General features: G+C 41.7%; 3 non-coding genes across 3 annotated transcripts; 1 reads left to right on the top strand and 2 right to left on the bottom strand.

Moving 5' to 3' along the window:
• Positions 1–888: 888 nt before the first annotated feature.
• Positions 889–970, top strand: trnas-aga (transfer RNA serine (anticodon AGA)). The gene has a single exon. It is a non-coding gene; the product is annotated as a tRNA-Ser (tRNA).
• Positions 971–13,633: 12,663 nt separating this feature from the next.
• trnal-uag (transfer RNA leucine (anticodon UAG)) lies at positions 13,634–13,716 on the bottom strand. The gene has a single exon. It is a non-coding gene; the product is annotated as a tRNA-Leu (tRNA).
• Positions 13,717–16,072: 2,356 nt separating this feature from the next.
• Positions 16,073–16,145, bottom strand: trnar-ccu (transfer RNA arginine (anticodon CCU)). Its single transcript has one exon. It is a non-coding gene; the product is annotated as a tRNA-Arg (tRNA).
• Positions 16,146–18,819: the final 2,674 nt, after the last annotated feature.

Raw genomic sequence — 18,819 nt, 5'->3', positions numbered from 1 at the left:
AACCCCTAATCCTAGCTGGAGTTTGAGCGTCTGGTTCAGAGTTTGCTCAAGAGTTTACCTTTCACAGATGCGCAAAGATGAATGTTGAGGGTGCACGCTTCAAGGCGCCTTACAGTGCAGGGAGTGATTAGAGACGATTCGTGACGTGTGCTCGTTCCCATATACCGTACGCCCCGGGTTGCAGTGCTAGGATGACGTCCAATACCGCTTCGGCACGTAACGGCATTATATTCAAGTGCAGGACGTGAGGGTTTTATTTTGTTCGTTTTGTTCTGCTCTGCTTTGCTTTGTTTTGCTTTCCATGGCGTTCATAAGAGCGTCAATAAAAAGGCGATTCCAGCGTCTAACACGAATATAAGAGCTATTTCAAGTGCGTCTTCTAAAATGCTTGTAGACATTTGTCTGTTGTTGATTGTTTTTTTGTGTCTAACAAAGTGCCATTTTCCTGTCCGGACGGGGAGACTTTATCATTCCCACATGAAGCAACCCTTAAGTCCTCTGAGGCGTGTCTGTCTGCAAGGTTTGTATTTTGGAAAGGTTTTTTTTTTTTAACGGAGAACGACTTTGAAAAAGATTTCCGCCGGCGTCTCGCGATCCGTGTGAGATTGTAGCAAGAACATGGTGCGGCTTCTTAAATGCTTGTGGACATTTGTCTGTTGTTGATTGTTTCTTTGTGTGTAACAAAGTGCCATTTTCCTGTCCGGACAGGGAGACTTTATCATTCCCACATGAAGCCACCCTTAAGTCCTCTGAGGCGTGTCTGTCTGCAAGGCTTGTATTTTGGAAAGGTTTTTTTTTTAATGGAGAACGACTTTGAAAAAGGTTTCCACCGGTGCCTCGCGATCCATGTGAGATTGTAGCAAGAACACAGCAACAGCAGCGCTCGCTGTAGTCGTGGCCGAGTGGTTAAGGCGATGGACTAGAAATCCATTGGGGTCTCCCCGCGCAGGTTCGAATCCTGCCGACTACGGTGTTCTCCTCCCGTCGTTGTGTGCCGGCGCAAGCAAGGAAAAGTGCCTTTCTGCTTTTCCTGGTGGTTTTAAAACGCGAGATCGCTTGTACCCGCTGCCTTGGAAAGAAATGTCTACATGTTTACTTGCACATTGTCTATTGTTTGTTTGTACATTGTCTTGATGCACTGTTTGCACTTTGTCTTGTTTTTTACACTTGTTTTACAATCGAGAGACCTTCTGTAAGTAAGAATTCCATTGTACCAGTACCGGTTACATATGGCAATAAAGTTCAAGTTCAAATGCTTCAGCGTCCGCAAACGGCATTTTGCAGCTGGAAGCAGATGGCGACGCTTTTTGCGGTCGCGTGTCTTGTGCCCCATTTCCGGCCTTTAACATCGAATCAATAAAGCTGTTAGAACCGACACCATAGGTGCTTTTCTTACAACTTTTGATCTGACTCAGTTTCGGAATGCAATTCCTGAACACTGCGAGAGACAACCTACAGATGCAGCCATTCAAAATGAGCGGTAAAAACCCGTGGTACAGTAACCAACCCGCAGGGCACCGTAGGGCACCGCGGTAAGTGATTGGCTGGCCAAAATGACCGACAGGGGCACTCGTGGTGCATTGGTTGGTAGTGAAAAGATTTCATCATCTAATGTCTTTACTGTGCACATTTCAATCTGCTTAGTTTTGAATATTTATATGGAATTTTACCACTAAAGGGAAATTTTAGTAGCTGAGCATAAAAAGAAGAGGAGCATAACGCATCTGAAGGTCATAAACGATATTAATTTAGGAACATAAACATTACTGTATGTACATAAACTGTACTGTGTATGGCTGGTCTTGATAGTTTAAAGAAAAAATACACACCAGTCTTCCATTTCTCCCTAAACATTTTAAGCATGAAAGTTTTATGAAACGGTACCCAAATATGTGATTGCTGTATAGAATGAATTTTAATTTTTAAAAATTATTTAAGACGAAAATTAAGCTGTTTACATCTTCCGCCTGAGAACAGTCACCCGTTGCTACCCAACGCAGAAACACAGCCACTAACTAGCAAAGAGAGGACATTAGCTAGCCAATATGATAAAGAAATAAATGATTATTTTGTTTATTTCTTTTGCACATTTATTTGAACATTTCCATCGATTGTACAAGCACTTGGAAACTGTCCAATCCCTAGTTCATCAAGCATTTACCGGTCTGGTGCCGGTCTGTGTCTTCTAGGATATAATGCCAGCGAACTCTTGTTTTTATGTCCACTATAACTACGCTGGGCAAACGTTCCGAGGTCAAATTCTTCCAGCACGGGGGTACCTTTAAAGCGGAGACGACGGCACCGAATTTTTTTGGCGCGCCTTCTCTTTAAAGCCCTGGCCAAATATGAAGACAGTACGTACAGTTATAATTCAAACGGAATTAAAAACTACACATCCCAGTTACCATGGTGGTGCTTGTGATCATTGCGTTTAACCAACGAAACAGGGCGAAAAATCAGTCACATGACTTTGGGGCAGAGTTTCGAAAGCTTAACCTATCAGCAACAAAGCGAAATTTACACGATAGGCTACCTCAAACTGTCAGTTACACGACTGTGTATGTCGCTTAAGCCACTCCTATTTGGCATTTTAGTTATGGAGGCGAGAAGACGCCCCCCCTCTGGGTGTCTGATTTGCCGCCATCTTTAACTGTTCGGTGTCCGAATCGGAGTAGCTACGCGTACGAAATAAAGTTAATCCCAACTACAAAACATATATTTTTGTGGTAAGAGGGCGCAAAACATCAGTATTTACTGCTATTAATTACTGTACGATTTATAGTTGAAATCTGAGCCTAGATATAAAGTTAGATATAAAGTTAAAATCTCGACAAAGCAATGTAGGAAATACAGAGAAAATAAATCCTTTCTGACATCTAAAATCAGTTTCGATCAAGGTCTCTAAAACGAACAAGAAAAAGAGGATTTTCGGAGGGCAATTACGCTGTGTTTATATAGAATAACTGATTTATGAGCAATCTAATTTCTTGTTCGTTTAAAACAGTGAAATGTCAGCTGCAAAAGATCGCACCAGAAACAGCACTCTCTCTGCCTGTCATAGACGTTCAGGAAAGGCTGAATGAAGTCATGTCAAGTACAATAATTCGGTGATCAATAATAACAGTTGTAGGACAGTATATAAGGAGGATAAGGATTTTGAAGTTGACTCGAAATCTGATAGGTAACCAGTGCAAGGACTTGAAAACAGGTGTAATGCATCCCTGATAGGATTCTTGCTGTCATATTCTGAACATATTGAAGATTGCTCAGTGTGGATTTAATTTCCCCAGTGAACAGGATGTGCATTTATTAATTCTAGAAAAAAAGCCTTTCTTGATTTCTCTAGTTCCCTTTAAAATAAACTATTATTCCACAATGCAGAGTATTACATGGCCAGTATTTACACATGATATTTGTGATTTAAAGAAATTAACACAAGCAGCTTTTGGAGATTTAAGTGTTGGCTGAGTTATTGCAGGATAAAAGACTAGAGATGTTGGCAAGAAGAAGATAATTTGGGGAAAGCTGAGGAATACACTTATAACAAGAACACTTCCTAATGGGGTTAGGCATACTTTTGATGAAGATGATGAAGTTAACAGACTATATGTTTACATAGATACTGAAATAAGGATTGTATTTTAGATTATGTGTAGTTGCTGGCATTGAACTGTGTGTTGGATGCACATGAATTGAAGGAATGGGCAAACATAGCTGATGCGGATCCACAGAGCCAGCATATTAAGATGTTTATACTTAGAGGCAATTTGTTTAAATAACTAGGTATGGATACTGATGTGCAAGAGAGGTGGAAAGGCTGTTTCCTTAAGCCAGCACTATAAAATATTTTATTCTCAGTGAGATGCTGCCATTTCATCGTGGGTTTCTAACACTGTGTATAGTTCCATCCACACAGTGCCTTTACTTCCATCCATTTCTAATCTCTTTATCCAGTACAGAGGATTTGGAGCCTATCCCAGTAAGCAACGGACACAAGGCAGAATACACCCTGGACATAGCGCCAGTCCATCACAGGACAGACAGACACAAACACACACACGCCAGGGCCAGTTTTCCCATAAACCAATTAACTTACCAGTATGTTTTGGAGTGCGAGAGGGAGTCATATCACACATATGGAGAAAAACCATCTAACCCAGAGAGAACATGTAAACCCCTCACACACAGGATGGCAGGAATTGAACCTAGGACCCCAGTGCTGCAAGATAGCAATGCTAACCACTTCGCCACCATTATAAATGGATGGATATCTTAGTTATCTTTCTAGTTCACAGGTTTGCATGCATAATTTAATTTTGAAAGCCACTGAGACATCAGGTACTACTGTTGTATTTATGAAAAAGAAACAAAACAAAAAAACATACTAACAACTGAGCCATCCTACTCCTTAGTTAATACATTTTATTATTCATAAACAGTTAACATTGTTAGCAAAATATTTTGAATTATATTTAACCCTATTTTTTCTTTAGTTTTGTATTTAACTTATTATATGATAGTCAGACTTAATGTATATTTGAACAATGAAAATATATTTTTACAAGATGCGGGGGAAAGTGCAACAGCTTATTACAGTGCTAAATTTAATATTATTGATTGCTAATAGTTTATGCTAACACTTAACTTTCTTAATTAGATCTATTTAAAACAGTGAACTAAGTGTAACATACAGATGCAGCCATTCAAAGTGCGCGGTACAGACACCGCGGTACAGATACCGCAGGTATGATGACACGGGATACCGCGGTGCGTGATTGGTTGACCGACAGGGGCACTCATGGTCCATTGGTCTGTCGTAGAAAGACTTACTGTAAACGTCTTTACTGTGCTCGTTGTAGATATTGAATTTTACCACTGAAGGGAAATCTTAGTAGCTGAGCATAAAAAGAATAGGAGCATACTGTAACGCGTGTGAAGGCCATAAACGATATTAATTTTGGAACATAAACATACAGTATATAGCTGGTCTTGGTACTTTAAAGAAAAAAATACACACCAGTATTCCATTTCTCCCTAAACATTGTAAGCTTCGAAGTCTTTAACTAACGTGATACCGGAGTCAACAAGCATACTTTTAGAATTTGATTAAAAGGGAATATAATATGGAATCGCGTATCTCAAGAATTTAATAACGGTATGATTATATCCGTGTACTGCGGCAGGGCTGTGTAGGGCTGTTTCGCCTGCCTGATCATGCGAGCTGTCTTGTAGCCTACTGGTCTAGGTGCGTGCCTACCAACTGGCAGGTTGTGTGTTCGAATCCAGCTGGTGCTGGACTTTTATTTTAACAAACATTTCTTCGAAAAAATAGGTAAGCGATATTATGGACAATCAGTTGACAAATCCATTTCCTTTTTCTGATCACTCGCTTTCTGGCTACACATCTCACCTGTCCTGTTCTTTGTTTTCCTGGTTTGCTGATTATGCCTGCTGCGGTCCATTCCTACCCTCACACCTAAAGAAAACTATTTTAAATTTCTTGGCGCAGTTCATTAACCCTTGTATGTGCTGTCCGCGCCCAAAATGCAATTTTAAGAAAGTCAAAAACCGTGCTCAAATGCAATTTTCAAAGTGCAATGAAATACAATATTGTTGTCGCTGCTGTTCTGGTTGTTTTTATCCCGTAAAGCGTTTTGAGAAGCCACCTTTAAAGGCGATATATGTTGTAGAACCGCTGATTCTTATGGAATGTGTTCCGCAGGAGATTCAAATTTTTATTTATTTTTTAATCGCGTATCTAAGGAAGTCTCAGTATAACTTTGTTCATGAACAAACAGTGGCATGTTACATTGTCATTGTTTTTTTTAACAAGGCTCGCCAGCTAATGTGAATCGAAACCTGTCTTGCTAGCTTTTAAAGTCGTGCATGTGTAAACGACAATTGAAAAAGAGAAAAAAAGACCTGACTGACAAGCCGATACATACTCTTAGAGTTTGATTAATAGGGAATATAATACGAAAAAACCATAAGGGACTTAAAAGCTAAAGGAGATGCTTCATATTGCTTGACTAATTTTAAAAACTAAGTTATAAATGCAGTCGCTCCCTCGGTGACGCGCCGGGTGTAAATATCAAAGTATACATTCCCAACAAGAATTGTACCCATCTGTCATGCAAATAAAACACCTTGAATTGAATTGAATTGAGGGAGATAGGGGGACAAATATACTGTAGACAGGCCTCAAGGCAAATAAGATACTTATGGGTACGCAGGCATTCAAGACAGCAACATACAAAACGTTTGCACGTACTGAGTTAAGTTATTACTTGGTTTTCAAAGTGCAATGAAATACAATATTGTTGTTGCTGCTGTTCTGGTTGTTTTTATCCCGTAAAGCGTTTTGAGAAGCCACCTTTAAAGGCGATATATGTTGTAGAACCGCTGATTCTTATGGAATGTGTTCCGCAGGAGATTCAAATTTTTATTTATTTTTTAATCGCGTATCTAAGGAAATCTCAGTATAACTTTGTTCATGAACAAACAGTGGCATGTTACATTGTCATTGTTTTTTTTAACAAGGCTCGCCAGCTAATGTGAATCGAAACCTGTCATGCTAGCTTTTAAAGTCGTGCATGTGTAAACGACAATTGAAATAGAGAAAAAAAGACCTGACTGACAAGATTTAATTAATGCAGATCAGTAAATCAAGGGACAAAACAACTATTGCGCCCGGGTCCTCAATGCGCTTTGACGTGCTAATGCGTTGGTTTAACAGTCCGGGTGTGGCAAGCCCCCAATGTCTCCCGACTTCGGCAAAAGGCACCCGCCTTTCATTGGAAGACAATGAACACACTCTAGCCGTACAGGTGAATATAGCATAAAAGACACCAAGGGATTGGGTGAGCTCCCATCGCAAAAAAAAAAACTGCGAACCTGCACTACAGCGACCATAGTACAGTATGGAGACCAAGACCTTTTACGGGAAGAGACGAGGTGCTTCTGCCACCCCAGCTTCCAAAGAGCGAAGGGTAAGCAAATACAGCAGACTTCATCTGAAATACGCGATTACAGCGCATATTACAAGGTATTATTGCCGTTTTGAATTTTAAATTCAATTATAATTATTTCTTCGTAGCCTGTTCTTCAAGAAAACACCGCACGGGCGAAACGATCTACCACAAGGACAGTAAAAAAGAAAGCGGTAAGACGGAAAAAAAGAAAAGTTTATTTTGACTTCTGTTCCGCGACTGATGAATACTACTGTGTGACTTTATTTCTTACATGACTTATGTTATTTTGCCACAGGCCGTGGGTCTCTGCTCTCGGCCACTGGCCAGGGTGCCAACCTGTAGAAGCAGCACCTGTATGGAGACATTTCGGCAGCAGCGGGAGCAGTACGATGCATTACTGGGGAGGACTGGGAGGCTAGAGACACTCCTGAAAATGCAGAGGAAGGAGACAGTATGTTCCAGCAGTCAAACAGTTGAGCAGCCGTCTCCTGAAAAGTGCCTCTCCCCGCCGCGCAGGTTGCAATGCCTGGCGGAAGCTCTGCCCCCCGCAGAGCACACACCGCCTCAGGACACTCCATCCCAGCCTCTCAGTTCACCACCGCGCAGGACTCTGTTGATGCTGTCCCCGCTGGCTATCTCCCCCCAGGAAGCACAGCGGAATTCACAGATGCCAGTGGGACGAATAATTCTCCCAGATGTCCAACTGCTACCCATCACCCAGGAGATGGAGGGGGGGTTGTACTTGCAGTGCATCGGCATAGACGGGAAAGCAAGAGCCGACCGCTACGCCGCCCTCGTGTTTCGAAATCTTGTGACTTTTGAAATTTACTGGGGGTGGACCACGTCTGTAAATTTCGATGGGTCCAGAGGCAAAAGTGCCTTGCCTTGCAATCTCCGGGAAACCATTAGTACGATGGTGAATCGGAGATTCTCAACCCTTGCTGCGTACGACTGGAAAAGAATTCGTGATCGGATCAACGAAATGCTTCGTAGGAGGAGGCGGTCTTTTCCTCTTGTCTAACAGTCTGTCCACAAACAAAACATTCCTGTTAGACAAGAGGAATTGAAAAAAAAACAATGTTGTCAATGAAAACCGGTGTGTGTGTCTCTCCCTGCTGGATGTCCCTCTCACAAACTGCTGAATGAATAAAATAATTTTATTGAAAACGAGTTTGCGATTGTCTGGTCTTTAAATTCTGGAGATACGCGATTCCATATTATATTCCCTTTTAATCAAATTCTAAAAGTATGCTTGTTGACTCCGGTATCGCGTTAGTTAAAGACTTCGATGCTTAAAATGTTTAGGGAGAAATGGAATACTGGTGTGTATGTTTTCTTTAAAGTACCGAGACCAGCCATATACTGTATATTTAAGTTCCAAAATTAATATCGTTTATGGGCTTCACACGCGTTGCAGTATGCTCAGGCACTAAGTAAAAGGAGATGCTTCGTATTGCTTGACTAATTTTAAAAACTAAGTTATAAATGCAGGCGCTGCTCTGGTGCGTCAGCTCCTACACAGTGCCTGTCTGCTGTAAGCGTTACAATATACATACCCAACACTGCTTGTACCCATCTGTCATGCAAATAAAACACCTTGAATTGAATTGAATTGAGGGGAGAAGGGGGGGATACTAAAGCCAATACTGGCTCAATGGGCTTTGACGTGCTAATGCGTTGGTTTAACAGTCCGGGTGTGGCAGGCTTCCAATGTCAACTCGACTCGATTGGAAGACAATGAATATATTTTAGCCCTAAATGAATTAATAGCAAACATGGTTTACATAAAATACATTTTTCCAAGAAAGTTTATAATAATACGATCTGAGCCTACTTTAAAAATAAAGGAAAAGCATTTTCAGAGAGCAATCACACTGTGTTTATGTAGAAAAAGCGATTAGGTTTATGAGCAATCTAATTACCTAATCGCTTAAAACGCTATATAAAATAAAGTTTATTTAGAGATGAATGATCAGTGTGGTAGTTTAAATAATGTGAGTCAGGAAACTAACACAGCGCCACCGGATTTAATAACGCAATAAAAACGCTATAAAATAATGTGACACAGTACAGCACAGTACAATAATACTGACCATGACTTTAAAAGCATAAATTACCTTACACTCAATTTAAACACAAGCTGTCTTTCTGTATGAACCTCTAAGCTGGTTCATACAGAAAATGTAGAAATGCATTAGCCTGATTATGATTAAAAACACATAATTAAACACGCGTTTGCGATTTAAATCAGAACACGATTAAAATCAATATTAATGTTTATATTGTAACGCATACTGTCCAGCCTCCATTTCTCTATAAAAATTTACTGTTGCACACACACACACACAATAGAAGCAAGAACCGCTGTCAGAAGGGAAGATATGTTCAAAATATCGCAAATATCGATCATGTTGCGATATTTTGAAATATAAAAGTCAACTGATTGTCCATAATATCGCTTACCTATTTTTTCGAAGAAATGTTTGTTAAAATAAAAGTCCAGCACCAGCTGGATTTGAACACACAACCTGCCAGTTGGTAGTCACGCACCTAGACCAGTAGGCTACAAGACAGCTTGCATGATCAGGCAGGCGAAACAGCCCTACACAGCCCTGCCGCAGTACACGGATGTAATCATACCGTTATTAAATTCTTGAGATACGCGATTCCATATTATATTCCCTTTTAATCAAATTCTAAAAGTATGCTTGTTGACTCCGGTATCACGTTAGTTAAAGACTTCGAAGCTTACAATGTTTAGGGAGAAATGGAATACCGGTGTGTATTTTTCCTTGTGATATTTTAAGCTCTAGTTGAATGATAGGTGTCGCATTTTAAATCATTTTCGTAGCTAGAAATTATGAAACGCCCTGTTAAAAGCAAGGAAGTTTTTATGCCCGTTGAAGTAAAACAAAATGCCTAACAAAGTATGGCTTGGACAGATTCCAAGTGCTTGTACAAATGTGCTAAAGAAATTATACTTTGAGTATACAGCTTGTCCAAAGTCATCCATTATTAATACTATTAGTAATATCTTCAGTAAAGGCTTTGATATTTCTGATAAAGGTAGGTTGTGTACTTTTGTCCAACTGAGCAATCTTGCTTTCATAAAATATACCAACATTTTAATGACTGATGATTAACATGCTGTAATACACAGTTCAAAATTAAAGGCTCAAATGCTGTACATGAGAGGTTAAGCTCCCCCTGGCGGTTTTACAAGGCGACGCCGGATAGTTAACCACGTGACACCACGTTAACTGCGTCATACCGCGTGATACTGTGACACGCCCACTGGGGTATGCCGCGAAATACCTCACGCATTTTGAATGGCTGCATCTGTACTATTCAGAAATACAATCGAAAATAGTTTTGTGGTGTTTGTATGGATGAAACGTTTCTAAAATGTATAACGTAACAAAATTAAAGACGATTAAAATCTGTAATCTTTCCACTTGTAATGTCATTAGACAGAACAACACGTTTCTGGTTTGTTTTAATTAGTATTAGTTAGTAGTTAGTAGTTTTAATTTAATTAGTATTACAATTCGCACTGATTCCCTTGCGAAGATATGGACTTAAGAATATTCGTGCCTGGTCAAAAAATGGCATTAAGCACTTAAAATTAATATGGTTAATAATAGTAAACTGTAACATGCTGTAACAAGATCGGTTAAACTGCGAAGAAAATGCTTTCAGAGAAAATGTTTCAGGTGTGAAGAACATAGATCTCCAATGCAATTTCAACCAAACCTGTTCCCACACACCCTGCCCCCACTACCATTAGAATATACACAAAGCACTGAAATCTTTCGAGCTAATGATCAGGTGACCCGAGAGAGAGCGAGAGAAACACCAAGGGGTGCGGAACCAGGGAACTATTTACATGGAAAACGGGCGATCTCCCCAGACTGTCGCCCGTTTCACTGTTACCTGGATACCTCTTTATTTAGAACTCACTAACGCTGATTTTTAGTTTCGAAGGATTCAAGTAGGGTTTTAGATGAAAGGCAGCGACCTTAATCAAGCCCAAATCATAATTGAACCCATTCAGAGCCTACATTACATTTTAGCGTTTCATTCTGAGCAGAAGACCCTCACACCTGAAGAAGGCTTGCGTTTTCTCTCTTCTCTTTTAAGCATGTGTACAATGTGTAATACAATTACAATGTGTAATTACAATGCGAATCGTATGAGGGTGGGGGGGAGGTGTCTTTCGCTGGAAATCTCGCCTGCTTCTACTTTACGAGTACAACCCCCTCTCTGCCGGAGTGCTGGCTGTGACGAATTAAACCGGTTTCACAGGTTTCAATCACAGACCATGTGACATGGGAGTCAGGAAACTAACACACAGCGCCACCGGATTTGATAACACTATAAAAACGCTATAAAATAATGTGACTAGGCACAGAACAAGTTTACAGCACAGTACAATAATAAATGCTGACCATGACTTTAGAAGCATAAATTGCCTTACACTCAATTTAAACACAAGCTGTCTTTAGCCCTCTAAGCTGGTTCATACAGAAATGTAGAGATCCAGGCTCAGAACACACAGCTTCATTAGCGAATACATATGCAGGACAACTAGAGAAGACGTTTTACAGAGGATGGATTTTTAGAAACATCCCATCAGTGACATCACTGAAGTCAACTCCTAGGTACTGTAACTGTCGTGTGGATAGTTTCACAAGAATCAGACAAAGGTTTAAGCATCGCTTGTTCTAGATAAAACTGCAAAAAAAACAACAACAACCCATAATGTACTTCTTTGCGGCTCTGTTTGCCCAAATCATATATTCACAACGTGAAATCTAGAAAATAATATTACGTAACCAAAATCCGCAATATGGAAACAGAACCTGTGTAATTGTTGATAGATGATGTACTCGTAACATTTTTTCAAGACGAACTACAACATTTAAAAAATGACTTGTATGTACTTGATATCTCTAATCAATCCACGGGTCCCAGCACAAAACGAAACTAAAACGCTTACCGTTTCGCGCTTCTTATTAGTTGCTCAAAAGTAATTTGACCGTATGAAATGCATAATATAAACCTAGAAACATATACGTGAGCAGTACTTAAGCACTGTAGTATCGGTGTTAAGACATACCTCTCAAATACTGTAAATCAAGTTAAAAATATCTCAAGACCGATTCTGGTCATAATGAAACCATGTTTCGTGTATGTTTTCTTTAAAGTACCGAGACCAGCCATATACTCTATGTTTATGTTCCAAAATTAATATCGTTTATGGCCTTCACACGCGTTGCAGTATGCTCCTATTCTTTTTATGCTCAGCTACTAAGATTTCCCTTCAGTGGTAAAATTAGATATGAATATTCAATACTTAAACGGGCACAGTTAAGACATTAAATATACATATACATACTGTATACAGTACAGTTTTCATACGGTAATATGTTTATGTTCCTAAATCAATCTCTTTTATGAGCATGTGAAAGGCATGGTGAATCGATTCTCAAAAATTACTGTACTTTGCATGATTGGAAACAAATGCGTGATTGCGAAATGCTGTGGTGTTACTTTTACAAAGACGGTCAATGAAAAAAAGAATGTTGACCAGGGCAATACTTTGAGTTTACACTTACAGCTTGTCCAAGGTCATTCATTATTAATACTATTAGTAATATCTTCGTTAAAGACTTTGATGGCCACAGCTCAAACATGAGAGGTTGAGCTTTATTAGCTCCACCTTGCGGAAATTCCGGATACTATTATTTTGCTTGTCGTATTATAGGAGAATTTACAGTAACTCGCGGTATTTACCGGTAGCTTGCGGTAGACTGCGTACAGCGTACCGCAAAATAATGCGGTATCGCCCGCGCATTTTGAATGGCTGCATCTGTAGGAGGGAGCTCCGGAAATATGTGAGGGACAAACCAGAATGTACCCTGATAGAAGTGCGTGAGGAAGCATATATGTGGAGTATGGAGGAGAGCTCGGTGAATGTAAAGGCCTCTAAAACTACAAGCAAGGGGCTTGATAAGTTTGCAGAGGGGGCACAATGTACTTTGGTTAACGCTGAGGAAACAAAGTCAGTCATGCTGGAGGATGTCCTGAAAATGGTAGCAGAGCAAGGGAAAGCCATTAGAGAGCTATCCCAAGCGGTAAAAGATCTTGACATTAAAATTTCGCACCTGGAAGCAGATAATGACTCTACGCGTTCGCATCTCTTGTGCCCTACTCCCAGCCTTTGAAAACCCAATTCATAAAGCTGAAAGAACCGACTCCATAGGTCTTCCTAGTGCACGAGGAGGAGCAGAGGAGGAGTGAGGATGGCACAGATAAACACTCATTTTTACGCGCTCCTCTGGAAGGAATGCAAATAAAAGCCGAAACCCGAAAACAGTAGTGGCCGTAAGAGGAAATACATCCACGCGGCACACCAGTGCTCCATGTTAGTATAGTGGTGAGTATCCCCGCCTGTCACGCGGGAGACGACGTAGCATTTGTCCAATCAGATTCCAATGTGTGGGATCTTACGGAATTTCCCTTCTCCGTCATTTTCTGAGCCCTATTCCAAAGGGGCATCCTGTCCACTCCTCGATGCTTGTCGAAAACCTGCCAGTCTGTTTGATTAGTGTTGATTTGTTTCGAAAAAGCTCAAAGAAAGGAAGACCAATTGAGCCCTTTGTCAGGAGTGGGATTTGAACCCACGCCTCTAGGGGAGACTGCGACCTAAATGCAGTGCCTTAGACCACTCGGCCATGCTGACGTGTGCTGCCAGCCCCAACCGGTCCCCTGAGCCACCGCGATACCACTGCATTCCTTGATCATCGCACTGTCATTAAAGTTACATGGAGTGACATCAGTACTGAAATCTTTGAAAAATCTGTCGGCTTTCATGACCCGTTTTCTTTGTGGAGTGAATGTTGCAAGCTTGCGAGAAAAAGTTTGTGAACCCTTTGGAATGATCTGGATTTCTACATGAATGGCTCTTAAAATATGATCTGGTCTTCATCTGAGGCATAATGATAAATAAAGACAGTCTTATTTAACAAACAACACACACAACATTTTACATTGTCAATTCAATTCAATGTATTTCTATATAGCGCCTTTCACAACAAGGTTGTCTAAAGGCACTTAACAATGCAAGTTGTTAAGAGCCTTGTGTCTAATATGACGCCTAGGTTACGTGCTGACTCTTTGAGGCAAATGTTTAAATCCTCTGAGTTAAGTGCTGAAGTTATAGTAGTCCTATCAGTATTGTTGCCTCCAATCAACAGCTCCTCAGTTTTATCGGAGTTGAGTAACAAAAAGTTTTCACACATCCAAGTCTTTCCTTCATTAATGCATTTAACTAAAGTGATAATAGAAGAGTTGTCGTTTGGTGTAAACGAAATGTATATTTGAGTGTCATCAGCATATGAATGAAAGTTCAAATTATGTTTTTGTGTTATCCTACCTAGCAGCAGCATGTAGAGAGAGAGAGCAATATTGGTCCCGTCACTGATCACCAAATTGAACTGGTGACGTTGATGAAGCAGTACAATTATTACATATTTGAACAGAACGAAAACGATGAGTTAAATGTGAAGTAAACCACTTAAGGACGGTTCCAGATAAGCCAACCTCAAACTCAAGCCTGTGTGACAAAACAGAGAGGTCAACCGTGTCAAAGGCAGCACTAAGATCTAGAAGCACAAGCACTGTTGCATTCCCCGCATCAGTAGCTAAGAGAATTTCATTTACGACTCTTGTTAATGCAGTTTCAGTTCTGTGGCCTGGGCGGAAACCAGACTGAAATTTCTCAAGTATATTATTTGAATCCAGAGACGATTGAAGTTGGGCCACAACTATTCTCTCAAGACTTTTAGATTGAAATGGGACCTTTGAGACAGGCCTGTAGTTGTTAAGAACTTGGGGATCCAAATTTGACTTCTTAAGGAGCGGTCTAACAACCGCTACCTTAAATTGATGAGGTACAACGCCTGACGCAAGGGATGCATTCATCATACTAAATATAGGTCCTGCCAGTCCTTCGAGGGAATCTTTGACTAGCTGAGTGGGGATGGGATCTAGCGAACAGGTGGTTGACTTTGTCTTACGTCTGTGTTCATGAGTCCACCATAAGAAGAAATCTGAACAGGAGTGGTGATCATGGGAGGTCACCACGGAGGAAACCACTGCTCTCCCCCCCAAAAAAAACCACCACTGCCCCTCTCAAGTTTGCTAAAGACCACATGGATGTTCCACAGCAACTCCTGGAACAATGTTCTGTGGACAGATGTGACAAAAGTTGAACATGTTGGTAAATGTGCACAGCGTTATGTTTGGAGATAACAAAACACTGCATACAAACTCCAAAACCTCATCCCAACTGGGAAGCATGGCGGAGGCTGTACGGCTTGCAATCATCGAGGGACCGATGAATTCCAAGTGGTATCAGGAAATTCTACAGCAGAATGTCAGGGTGTCTGCCTGTGATCTAAAACCCAAAAGACGCCGGTTCATGCAACATGACAAAAACAAAGGAGTACATCAACAACAGAGTGGCTGAAACAGAAGAAATTCCGTATTTTGGGATGGCCAAGTAAGAGTCCTGACCCCAGTCCCATAGAAGTGCTGTGGCGTGATCTGAAGCAGGCCGTTCAGCGCAAGACATCCCAAAAATATCCATGAACTGAAACAGTTATGCATAGAGGAATCAGCCAAAATACCTCCTAAAAGCTGCTCAGGTCTGATCGGCCGCTACAGAAAGTTGGGGTTGAGGTTTTTGTCGATAAAGGAGGTTCCACTAGTTCCTTAATATAAGGGTTCACGTACTTTTTCCATCAATGACCTTGATTGTTTAAACCATTTGTTCAATAAAGAAACAGCAATGTCAAATGTTGGGCGTGTGTTGTTTGTTAAATCAGACTATCTTTATTCATTATTATTACTCAGATAAAGATTAGATCACATGTTAGGAGCCATTCATGCAGAAATCCACATCATTCCGAAGAGCTGTTTACAAAAGCTTTTTTCACAACTGTATGTGAGAGAAGAGCAGGGACGCTCACTGAGTAAGGTGGGGTTGCAGCTTTGCAAATCACAAGGACATTCGTACACTCAAAGGAGAACAGGAGCACCCCAGATGGGACTCGAACCCACAATCCTTGGCTTAGGAGGCCAGTGCCTTATCCATTAGGCCACTGGGGCACACCGGGTGGGGTCGATCACGCTGATGAAAAGCCAGTTTATTTTTCCTTTGCTTTTTCAAAGGGATCCCCGAAATTAGGGAAGTTAGGCAGCAGAAGGTTTACTGTGACCTGAGAAGGTCCGGCATCCAATCACGGTGGTACACACACACACGCTCTCACTGATCTGAGCTACACGGTAACCAAGATGATCTCAGGTGCGCCGAGCTGGTACGGAACACATTGAACTGATCGACGGTGAATTGTCTTTTAGACAGGCTTTTCACCTCTGAGCTCCCTGACTGACAGTGATCAGCTAGGTGGTGAAACAGTCAGCTGCTTCTAAGCCTTTAACAGCTGCATCTGAGCGCGTCCACAGAGAGATGATTTGAAAGCCGAACATCGCCCATTGGGAACACCTTACCATCACTAGTTTAAGAGACTCTTAAGGTCTTGCAGAGGTGCCTGTCTAATAGCATGCGCTTTGCAAGCTATAGGTGTTTAGGCTGTGGCGACATGCCTGTTAACAAAATGTTTTTCTAAAGGGGCCTCGCACTCTTTTCCAAGCAGAGGTCCCCATCCCCACTGAGCGACACAATGTAGTCATGTCCTAGGACGTCACCTGTTAGTCTCCATTTGTCTGCCACCAACACTGAAGGTTACGGGGTCACAACCGCACCCCGGAGAGCAGAGGAGCCGTTGGCGTTCTCGTGGCGCAGACTGCTCTGAAGGTGGGGCGCTTCGTTTCTATATACGCCCCGTGTTGCAATGGTAGGATGCAGTCAAATACTGCTTGGACGCGTATCGGCATTCTATGCAACTGCAGGACTTGAGGGTTTTTTGTGCTTTGTTCTGTTTTCGTTGACATCGCATTTGGAAGAGCGTAAAAAAAAGGCAATTCCAGCATCTGACACGAATAAAAGGGCTATTGAAACTGCAAGGCTGCGCAGCTTCTAAAATCCTTGCACACAATTCTCCGTTATTATTACTTCCTTCTTTCTGTCTAACAAAGTTCCCTTTTCCTGACCGGACGGGGAGACTTTATCATTCCAACTGGAAGCCACCGTTAAGTCCTCCGAAGTGCGTTTGTCCGCTAGCATGCATTTTGTGAAAGTTTTTTTTTTGTTGTTAAACGGAAAGCGACTTTGAAAAAGGTTTCTGCCGCCGCCCGGCACTCTATGTTAGACTATATCAAGAAGGCAGTGGCGGCAGTAGTGGCGTACGCTGCAGCCGTGGCCGAGTGGTTACGGCGATGGACTAGAAAGCCGTCGAGATCACCCCGCGAAGCTTCGAGTCCTGGCGCCTACGGTGTCGTCGTGTGCCTGCGCAACAAAGGAAAAGCACCCGTTTTGCTTTTCCCGCGACTTTTAAAATGCTAAATCACTTGGACCTGCTGCCTTGGACATATACTATTCTGTGTCCACAAACGACATTTCGCACCTGGAAGCAGATAATGACTCTATGCGTTCGCATGTCTTGTGCCCTACTCCCAGCCTTTGAAAACCCAATTCATAAAGCTTAAAAAACCGACTCCATATGTCTTCCTAGTGTAGTGTGCTCTCTGAAGGCACCAGTTCTGTAGGGTTTGGGCATTTACGGGGACAATTATTAATTGTAGCAGTAAATCACAAAATGATTCTTTTAATGGCTTTAGAATCCAACCTTGCGATATAACTCAAACAACGCACACACACAGGTACTAATACACGAGGATACATTTATTAATACATAGAATATGCATATAAACCTAACAGATCTTATCGAGAGGGTTATCAGAATACAAAAGGTATATATTCAGTCAGTTACGAAGAGTTACATATATCAAGAGGACATACGTTCAGTATATCATTCATTTAGACCGTTTCATAAAGTGAACTTGGTTACAACTTCTACATTAGATACTGAAAACAAGTACATAACTCTTAGGAATTAAATTGATATCAACTGGTTGGGATAACAATTGAATTCTCGAGCTGTAATGCATTGAAGTTGAATACTCATCCAATCTGTGGGGATTCAGATCTCCTGCAGGCACAAAGAAACAGTTGCAGGCTGTTGCTGTCCAATCCGCGCTCTCTGGCTCCGTGCCAGGCTGTGCTGTGCGGCTTGCGACGGTGCGCTGCTGATGCTCTCTGAAGACCGGCTAGTTAGTGTTGGCTTTAACTAGCGAAGTTGTGCTCAGGAGAAAAGTTACTGTGGGTCCCAGCAGGTCAGGAAGAGGACCGGTTCGTTCCTGATGAAGCGCCAGTTCTGAATACCGATTCAGCTGTCCACAGTTCCGATCTGTTCACGAGGCTTGCTGCTGATGCTAACCTCGGGTGGATCCTCTGGTTACTCTCTGGCAACCTCCGCTCTAGACTCTTAGAACAGAGGAAAGTTCTGGCACTCGGACACACTGGCCGTTCCGTGGTTGTCCGGGCTGAGTCTCAGGATGGTCAGGAGGTGCGCTGCGAGAATGTCCTGCCCTTGGGAGCCTTCTGCTCCTGGGCTGTCCTGCCCTGGAATTCTCCTTTGAATTCCCTTTAGAATTGTCCGAAAAAGTTCACAGAATTCTCCTGGAGCTCTGTGTTGCCTGTTTTTACCTGGAGGAACTTCAGCTCATTCATTGGCTGAAAGTTCCATGGGCATCAGAGTCCCACGTGGGTTACTCTGCCCTACCAGTCCCTGATTGGTTGATCAAGGTGAGATATGAGTCA

The sequence above is a fragment of the Atractosteus spatula genome, unplaced genomic scaffold (assembly GCF_055471065.1).
Source record: "Atractosteus spatula isolate fAtrSpa1 unplaced genomic scaffold, fAtrSpa1.hap1 Scaffold_4, whole genome shotgun sequence".
NCBI lineage: Eukaryota > Metazoa > Chordata > Actinopteri > Semionotiformes > Lepisosteidae > Atractosteus > Atractosteus spatula.
The sequence above is the reverse complement of the archived record's forward strand: the minus strand, read 5'-3'. Positions and strand labels throughout refer to the sequence as shown.